Here is a 10712-nt window from a genome sequence, read left to right on the forward strand (position 1 = left end):
AGGCAAGCATTTTCAGACTGACCCCTGCACAATTGTTTTCTCTTTTTTTCTTGGAATGGTGGGTACCATGGCAACACTGTCTCAAAACTATCTCAATTGAAAAAGATGAGGAGACAGAGGTGCCATGAGAGACAGAGAACAGGAAAGTAGAGAGAATGAGAGCTAAAAAGAAAACAGGAAGTGAAGAACAGAGAAAAAAAAACTTGTATAACCCAATCAAATGTACAGTGTACTTATGGCCAATTGTCTTCTTTTTTTTTTTTTTTTAACCATTCACACATTTACATTGAGGTTAAATTAATGCCAACCCGCAATACCATTTCATTACACAGCAATTCCTATTTACTTACAATGTTGTTAAGATAGAAATGTTGGTAATATATGCTATGTAGTTACATGGTAGTTGATGTACACATTACAGTATGAGCGTTAATAATATTCTTCATAGTAATTTTTCCAGAAAACAAGCGCAGTCCTTTAATCCAACAGTTAATGCATTAGTTAAGTGATGTATAGACGTAAATAGCAGAACTAGTGAAATGCTATGGGCTTTAGTTTTCCCCAAATACATATGAGAATGATCAAACCAACTACAAGGATAACTCTAGATTAAACTTGTGTTCTTTCAGAGTGAGTCATGAACATAAAAACAGTTAGAAATTCTGTAAATACTTTTCTGTCCTTCCTGAATGGGGGTAGTTCAAGGTCTCCTCCAAAAATTGGGGGATTTTTTTCCATAATTGAACTGCTCTCGACCTGAAACCCTCCACTGTACCTTGCTGCAGGGAATATGCCCCTGTACTTGTAATTGTACACTGTCATAATGTACTTTGTGATACTTCACAAAATAATGTTTGTCAGGTGAAAAACACAACACACATAAAACATTGAATTAATACATTAAAGAAGACATACATAATCAAACAAACAGTTACTCAGGCAACTAAAGGATGCCTACATACAATTTTATAAATAAAAAAACATACTGTTAAGTAAACAACAGCCATACATAGAGTAAACAATTCCAAAGTCCAACCCCTCATGGACAGCAAGACAAAGATACTTTAGTACTTAACATTTCAGACAAGAGCCCACAATTAAAATACAGTCACATAAGCTTGCAAGAAATGGTCTGGCATTAAGCGCGTGCCAGTTAACAGACCCTGTGCAGCAATGTGTGTTTCTCAGTTTCCACTTGCACAGGAAGTGGGTCAGGTGGCAAAACCCCAAGGACATTCTGTCTAGAGGCAGTGTAAATATACATCTAATCATATTTCAAATTTGAGAATGGGCTGATAATGGAAACGGTTGTCCTTTTGACCAGGCATACTCCACGGTGACATGTGAGGGTTGTATGTGTTTCTGTATGCTTTTCCTTGCAGTGTTTCAATTTCTCCAGAGGGTTGGCAGTGCGTCCATGTCTGCTCACACTAATCAGGTCAGATTAAAATGGCCAATCAATACCCCAGTGTGCATTCTCACACACACACACCGCACACGCACACACTCACACACACTCATACTCTCCCCTTCTCATGGCCACCCAAAACATTGTGTATGTGACATAGAAACAGAGACAGCCCTTCATTGAAGTCACTGTAGCAACACACCCTCTACAGTTTGAATTTATTGGGCATTAAGTACTGTAACATTATAGGTTAGAAATGTGTCCAATTGACCATATGAAACCAGATATGACATTTTGTTCCAATTTGCTGTTTTATTAAAGATAAAGTTATGCAAGACTTTTACGGGGGATTTTTCTGAAAATAAGTGCTTCAAAGCAGGATTTAAATAAAACCTTGAAAATGTGGACACTACCAATGAGAAGGAAATAATTTGGTTGATTTAGGTGGCTAGAGGGATTTTTCAGTGGTCAATCTCTTTTGCACTACTATTTATTGATAGTGTTTGTGTATTTGTGTCTATTGGAACACTTTGTAGTTATTTGAAGTCAAATGTAATATATGTACAATTTGGGTCAATGATTTAGTTGCCATGGATTCTCCATCCATTTGGAAAATGTTCCCTTAAACAGAACAACAGTTTTGCCCTAATATTGTTAGATTTTTCATATTTCATTTTTTTCTGTAGAAAAATAAATATTTGTCTCTACTACCTCCAGTCTTTACTCACAATCCCAATCTCAGTCTTTTCATAACAATGCATTGGGTATGAAATGAACCAAGTACAAATGTGCAAGCACATTTACATCACAGCATACAGCTAACCTAACACTGGCTAACTCTTTCACTCCACTATTTTGTTAGGGATATAGGAATGATAACACTCGAGTACACGCTGACATTTTCCTGTCTGTCTCTTCCTCATCCCTTCCTCTCCATTTATTCATGTTTTGCAGACACACAAGACTCCTATCTTCCACTGTTCTCCTCCATCCTGCCTCCTCACAGCCATCGCCCTAACTGCAGGTTGCTTCTCTGTGTTTTCCTCAGTGAGCTCAGACATCACGCAGGCACACTGCAAGACGTCGCTCTTCTTCCTCCCCTCTCCTCTCCAGGCTTTCAACCTGCTTCTCTTTTTTCTCTCCTCCATGTAGGATGGATGAACACATGAGCACATTTCCTTTGAAGACAGACATTATATCCCCTCCCACTCTCTGTCTCTCGCTCTCTTTGGGGTTCTGTCTTTGCTGTCAATCTCTCTTGCACATTTCCACAGTCTCCCTGTTTTTGTTTTTCTTGAATGAACATATGGTAAGAACCCCCCCCCCCCCCCAGCGGAGGTACAGCTGTCTCTGTCTCTCTTTCCTTCCCCATAATGATGGAGGTCACCGTCGTTAAAATGAGATAAAAACAAGTCTGTCTTTTTCTTTATTGCACACACATATATATCATACACACACAGCGCAAGGATTACAGCCCGTAATCTGCACGGCAACAGCACAGCCTCACTCCATGCAGAACAGAGAGGAGGAAAGAGAGAGTGCTGTGTAAGCGAGTGAACATGAGCAAAAGGGAAGGAGAGAGAGAGAGAGAGAGAGAGAGAGAGAGAATGAAGAATGGCTGCTGATTCATTCATGATTTCCCCTTCAATCAGATCCCCTGTTAGCCCGCAAGCAGGCCAGATCACCCTGTCACATGAGCCAGAGAGAGGAAGGAGAGGAATACTCAGGATCCAATACCCTTATATCATCCATCATTACACCGCCTGGCACTGTGGTCACCTCACAGGGAAGGATAACGATGGTGTGTGTTCTTGAGTGTGTGCCGGGGTTTGGTGATGTCACAGCTTGGTGATGAGTTGCTGGCAGAACAGACTGCGGAAAGGGAGCAGGGCTGGAGTGTGTTTGCAGGCAGCAGCAGTGATGCAGTGCACCACATCCATTTGGACTCTTTTTCTTTCGCGCACACACATAAACAAACATCATGGATGCACAGCTTTCAGTGAGGTATTAATGTTGACACAGCGCAATGAATTCTTGCATACAGTATGCAGCACCCTACTGTATTCACACTATTTAAATACCTATATAGAAATTTTGTATGATTTATACATCAAAGAGCAGTTTTATAATTGTTTTAAGCTCAAAGTTATCGCCAAACACAACAACAAAGGCATATCTCTTTTATTAACTGCAGATAAAGTGAGTTAATTCACAGCAAGTAAACTCTGATGACAGTTTCTAGCTTGTCAAAGGGGATTTCCATAAGAATGATGTAGTCACTGCTGCTTACAAATGCCTACTTTAATGTTAACTGAACACTGAGACAGCTACACTTCACTGAGTCAACCCTTAATGTATTGGAGTCAGGTGGCTGAGCGGTGAGGGATTCGGGCTGGTAATCCGAAGGTTGCCAGTTCGATTCCCGGTCATGCCAACTGACGTTGTGTCCTTGGGCAAGGCACTTCACCCTACTTGCCTCGGGGGAATGTCCCTGTACTTACTGTAAGTCGCTCTGGATAAGAGCGTCTGCTAAATGACTAAATGTAAACGTAATGAAGGTTGTACTCATGTCTCATGACCCAGAATCTTACTTTCCACCCACTGGGTCAAAGAAGCCCACATCTCCATCTCTCAAAGAAGCACATTTGCTAAGACAAGTTTTTAAAGTCAGACTGATGGTGGGGGGTAGAGAAAATGAATCATGCCATGATGATGACTAACAGTTTACATAACCACAGAGGATCCTTTCTATCGCTTATCAATTAGCACCAGGAATGTTTCATAACCCTCCCACTGATTTCGACATCAAAGATCAAATCTACCTATACACAGTAAGTCACATGTAAACAAGGTTGGGTTCAGGCTAAGTCTACTTGAATTTGTATAGATTTGTAAAGGGTGTAGTAGTAACGGGAGATATGGAACTTTAAATAGTGAACCATAGCCATCTTTAGCTAATGTTGAGTAGTGATATTCTTAAGAGTACATCTCATTGTAATGACTAGCACAAAGCTTACTTCGAGGCTTTTCTACCTTTCCCCCCTAACTCACCCCTGACCTCCACCCCAGATGGATGCTAGTAATTTGTTTTGGTGTTACATAATGGCAACAAAAACAAATAATGCACAATATATGTTAGAAATGCAACAACGCAGTTGTGCGGCGCTGAAACACATTTTGGATGCGACCAAATTATTTGTGACACAGTTTTCAATATTGAAGACCAATTAAGTAATGGACACATAGAGTAGTCTATTTGACTACTGCACAACAGAAGGCATGTAACTTCAGCTAATAAGTTATAGCCACGTTTCCATTGCAAGAACTGTACCCAGAAACTAGGAACCATACCCTGGAACTCACTGTATTTCCACTCCAGGAACCAGGAACCGAATTGAGTTCCGGGGACCAAAAAGCAGGAAGTATTGGGTTCCTGGCCTGGTCTTGTCTTTCTTCTCTTCAACCCCTTCATAACATTTTTGGCAGAATTAGTGAAGATGGAAGGAGTGGTTTGCGATGCAAATCTGAACATAGACACAGACAAATACTCTCTCAATTTAAGTGGTAGCATGCCATGATTATGTCTTAATAGCTGTCCCAGTGTAAGTTTGTGGTGAATGTGTACGTGTGTTTTTCGTTTCTGTCTCAGTGGGAGGGGTAGAGAGAGAGCTGAGCTTTTTCCGTTGCTGCCCTACATAACGAGGGAGTACAGTGAGATGCTTTTTTATCTGGGCCATCAGATAGGCCTCAAAACTGGTGGGTGTCACCCATTTAGAGAATAGGGCATGACGTTTATGAATGGACTCTGTGTGTGTGGTGGGGTTGGGCGGGGGGTGGTGGGGGTGGGCGGGGGGTGGTGAGGTTGGGCGGGGGGTGTTGGGGGTGGGCGGGGGGTGGTGGGCGGGGGGGCAGCAGGGGGGTTCTGTGTAAAATTTAGGACATGGGTAAAGAGTGGACATTTCCATTAGGGTTTCTGCACTGTGTCCGGCAATACTAGACAGGCCTATTTTGAGCCCTCCAGGCATATGTGGCTCCTCACTCATCTCATCGTCCTGCAGAGTTCAAACTTCCCTGATGGATTCTGTGTTTCTTTTCAACCAAAAGTAAATTGCCTATGGGGTGGATGAATGAGACAAACCCTGCCCCCTTTCCTGCTCATTTCATAGTTTCTTACCTAGTTTGCCCTCTCAGTCCCCAACTCTTTTTTTAAAATTCAGTTCAGGAAGGTTGGGACACGCTCCTAAAGGTTTAAATGACAATGTTTCCTTCTAACGGTTTCCTTTATTTATCACAATTAACTTCACTTTCAATTCATTCCAAATTAGTCCAACCTGGTTAAAAATCATGTTTTTTGCCAAAGCTATTGCCCAAAAAATGCGTAAGTTAAAATAGGACTGTGGAAATCAGTCAGGTCTGTGTTCTCTGCAATATAACATGCATATTTGAGCATACCACATGAGCTCACTGTCATTTGTAACACCAAATTGAACATTTAAACCCAAGTGACCCAAGTACTGGATGGCACAATAGCTCCTAGTTAAACATGGCATGCAGGTGTGGGAACAAATTGAGCTAGCGACTTATGCCCAGTCCAGCACTGTTTACCAGACTCAGGAAGCTAGCTAGGGAATGTGTTTGATGTTTAAAAAAAATCCGCACTAAAGAGATGAGGTATTTGTATTAGCTTGCCAAGGCTTCTGGAACAGAGGAGTTTCCTGCAAAACAAGAAAAAATAAAATATGTATCTGTCTTTTAGCACATTATCTGGATTAAATTAATTTAATAATTATTGCAATTCGCAAATGCATCTTCCTGAATATTGTGGTAATATTCTTGTGTTAAAAAATAGATAACTAATCATACTTAAAGCTGCAATGGGTAACAACAATAATAATTAATAAAAGATTAATCAAATATGAGAAACAGCGCCCCAAATTCTGAACTCCCGCACTCTAGTTTGATTGACCGGAGTTTCACAAAATAAGCCATGGAGGTAGGCACGCCTCACCAAAGGCGAATGGCTGAGACTGGATTGCTGGAACAGAATTGGCTGGAAAGTGGCGACACACTCCAAAAAAGTTGACATGCCACTGGAACTGAGCAGAGTCCGAAAAACAGAACATCAAAGCCAAAAACCTATTTATTGTAGTTTTAAAACAGGCACCGGAGCCCTTTAAACTAATGGCTGGAAAATATATTTGAGATATTTTAAGTTATGTGTTTAAAATGTAGAAAATGCAGTCATATTCCAAAAAGCATAAAGCGCTCCTGACTGCCTTTTAACTACTCTCATACCAAAACATTTCCCACTGTTTTCATGGCTTGTGTTTGTCTTGTGCCTTGACAGACCCAAACAATCTCAGATTTACTGTAATATTGACCACACACAGATAGGTGGCACTTTTCACACATTGCCCACTTCCAATTTTCATGACCCACCCCTAGAAATCACGCATATGGGCGAAGTGGCAGGCAAGGGGGCGGCAGCCTGCCTGTGAGACTTCGCCAAAAAGAACGACAGAAATGCTGACAAGGGGGCTAAGAATAACACGTTGCACCTCTGGCGCTATCTCACACATTGCCGGAGCTGAGAGGGAAGGAAATAGAGTGTGTGAGTGCTGTATGTGAGTAGAGATAGAGATAGAGGGGGATATACGTTGAAGCATGCCAAGCCTTTAAGTGTGGAGAACAAAGACAAGTTAGCCCTCTCTCCACTCAGTGGGTGGTGCTGCTTCCTGGCTGAAGGTGTTATTTTGGAAAGCGTTTATCAGGCAATATGCCGACAGCTCCGAACATAGATACTGTAAGCTGATTGTGGAGATTGGTGGCATTATGGGATGCTGCTAAAATCATGTGTTCTCTGTCATATGTACTAACAACATGCTGTGGTGTTTTAGGCCTCTCTGTAGTTTGTCATGGAGTGCTTGCTCCACAATTTAGTTTAGTTTTTTTTTTTTTTGCTGCCCTTGAATCACTTTCCATTTCTGTCACTACATAAAGCCTTTATGTCTCTCTCGGCTATTATTGTAAAATAGTCTGAAATGAACCTGAAAGGGAAATACCGTAAACAACTTTTTATCATTAATGTTACAAGTTCAAGATTGCCCTGGGATGGAGTAAAAATTCAGATATATACACATGCATGCACATAACCAATCTGAGATAAACACCCATAATAGTATTTTGAATGAAATATTTGAGTGGTCATTGCTATGTAAAGTGACTTACACCTGCATGTGGGAACAGAGCGCAACCATTACGGCCACTTAGTTTTCACAAAACTCTATAAGAGTGCGTCACTCACTAACACACTCATTAACTCACACACACACAGTCACACACTCACTCAAACGCACAACATACAAACACACACCACAAAGTTTGAACTCATCAGCAAGTCTTTGTAGTGTATTTTTAATTATACATAACAGTAGGTGGAGAAATACTTAGATGCATGCACACAGACAAACATACACACAACACAAACTCATTTCCAAGTCTTACTCTTACTAAAGTAGAGGACTAACAGGAGATTACTGTAGCAGCATTACATCAGTTCCTGGAGCTTAAGGGCCCCACCAAAGCTCTCCGGAGGTGATAAACACACACCAACGCACACAGAAAATGACACAAACACACACCGCACACACACCGCACACAAACACACTACATCCCCGCTCTGAAACATCAACATCATCAAGGCCAAGCAAGACTCAGCATGTTTTCTCAGCACGTCTGCTCTTACCAAAGCACGGATCATTAAAAATCCATGAGTGCTTTTTACGGTAGTTAGAGAATAACTGGCAAGCATGCATGACCTTTCTCCCAGGCTGGAGGATAAATAATGCATGGGTGCTTGAAGATGACATCATCCAAGGGAGTCCTCCGGCCCATGTCGTTGGTGTATTCCAAGGGTGTGGTTCTCTGTCCCAATCGCCTTTAACATGGATGAATGCAAAGTGTGTGCAGGTATAAGGAGATTTTTTGTGTGTCAAGATGAGGAACAGGCTTTAGACAAAATGTGAAATTCTTTCTCTCAATTGGCAAAGCTTGCATGCAATCATAATAGAGAAGTATTGTTAAATGATGACCTTAACTAACTTTTGGGTTAGGGTTAGGGTAACTTTTGGATGACATCAATAACATATTTTGTAGTGAAACCAGAATGTGCCATTACGATAATACTCACACACAAATCAGAGTATAAACAAAATGTTATGAGTGTATTATTATTCACTCATATACAGAGCAATAGGAGGAGAAAGACACTATCACACATACATAATATATAATGTCCACAAGCTTCTCCTTTTAATACATCGCCTCAAATATAATAGGGAGTCAGGTGGCTGAGCAGTGAGGGAGTCGGGCTTGTAATCAGAAGGCCGCTGGTTCGATTCCTGGCCATGTCAAATGACGTTGTGTCCTTGGGCAAGGCACTTCACCCTACTTGCCTCGGGGGAATGTCCCTGTACTTACTGTAAGTCGCTCTGGATAAGAGCGTCTGCTAAATGACTAAATGTAAATGTAAATGTAAATATACTATTTACTTGTCACGTCCAAACAACTTCACACACTTTGCTGTAAGCCTTTCAGTCTTGCTTCATTTCAACTTCATACAGTGCTCCTTTCCAGAGAATATAAAGCCACAGTCACACAGATTCCTGGAATTATACATAGATACTGTTATGTTGAGTTTTAGAAGATCAAAAATATTCATTTGATCTCTCCTATATTTACTCAGCAAAACTCGAAACAATATTTGAAGTTCAGTTATCTAAACTCCATATTGGCTTTCCTTTTTCCTATTAAATTGAACGATACACATGTATAGAAAATTAGCTGTGTAAGGTTTTCTGCTTGCCTAATATAATGTGTTTGGGTGGAATGAGGGGACAAATGTCCATGACTGTTGCATGATGCTATTACATGATGTCATTAGTGAGTGGGAGTCATCCCAGAGTCCCCTCCCTCTTTCTCAAATCCTCTCCCTGTTACTAATCCCCAAAACAGCTTGAATCCACTGTTGTTGTTCATCTAATAAAGGGAGTATGCAATATATGAATTAGGCCTAAACCAAAAATCGGTCTCCATAATTCTGTTGAGCACACAAATCAAAACAAATGCATGCAACATCTTACACACAGAACTTTGTTGTGTAAGAGCGCATGCCTAATTTTTGTCATCAATATTTCAGTTGCTCACTGTGTATCTTCCCTCTGGACAGTGTGTGTTCCTGCACCCTGAGATCTTCCAGGAGGTGATGCCAGCATACAGCAGCATATCTTACATACAGCAGTCTTACCTCACTCAAGACAGATAAAAGATGAAGTAACTGTAATTGTCTCATCATCCTATGCTTATCCAAAACCCTACACCAAACAAAAAGAGCAATAGCTATGATGTGGTAAGATAAAAATTAAATAAAACAATTAATTAAGAGTTGGAGGTAAGGGGTGCATGTGTACATTTATTCAAATGAAAAGGCCCTTGTACATTTCTCTCTCTACTATTTGTGAATTTTTGAAAATCCTCCTTAATGACAGTGCTGACTTTTTTGCTACTTAATTTCTTTGAAGAACAATCAGTTAAGTGTAAAAGGCCCCTATTGCAGTTACCACTAACTTCTAACCCAAAAACCCCCAAGAAAGACATAGTCTTTGTTCCAAGTATGAAGTATAGTGAAATGTCTATAGGTATTTAAGGTTTGTGTACATTGACCAACTAAATCTAACATGGCTTCTGGATTTCCCCAATTAGTTGCTTCAAATCAAAACATATGTCAAGGCTCCTTATTTGCTTGTTAAGTACTTAAAAATTGCAGTTTAACTGCAAGCCGTACACACACATGGAACAGCAGACATTATGCATAGCATGAAGTATGTGTTTACAAGAAGTACAGTAACATTTTACGCTACTAAAGAAGTTGACACTTTGTACGGCCATATATCCATTTAGTTTAGTAGGGTTTAAAGGTCGCCAAGCAATACCTCCAGGGCAAGTTAGAAAAATGCTGTGTATGGCTTGAATCCATTCTTACCTTTTGAACTTCATTGTGGGGGTTGTAATTTGTGGTGTTTAACAGGATGTACAGACATTTTTACGACATAGAAGGTCTGTTGCGAGTTCCACAAGTGGCCCTCTTTAAATGAGGGCTGTTCTACTTTATAGTTCCAAGTTTCTGACCTCCAGCTCAGAGTTCAAGTCAACTGAGCTTAATGGCAGGACAGAAAGCAAAAGCCTTAACTTGTATTGATGACCAGAAGAACAGTTAATACAATGTTAAAAACAGTTATATAAGTTA

This window comes from Osmerus mordax, chromosome 4 (genome assembly GCF_038355195.1).
Source record: "Osmerus mordax isolate fOsmMor3 chromosome 4, fOsmMor3.pri, whole genome shotgun sequence".
Classification (NCBI taxonomy): domain Eukaryota; kingdom Metazoa; phylum Chordata; class Actinopteri; order Osmeriformes; family Osmeridae; genus Osmerus; species Osmerus mordax.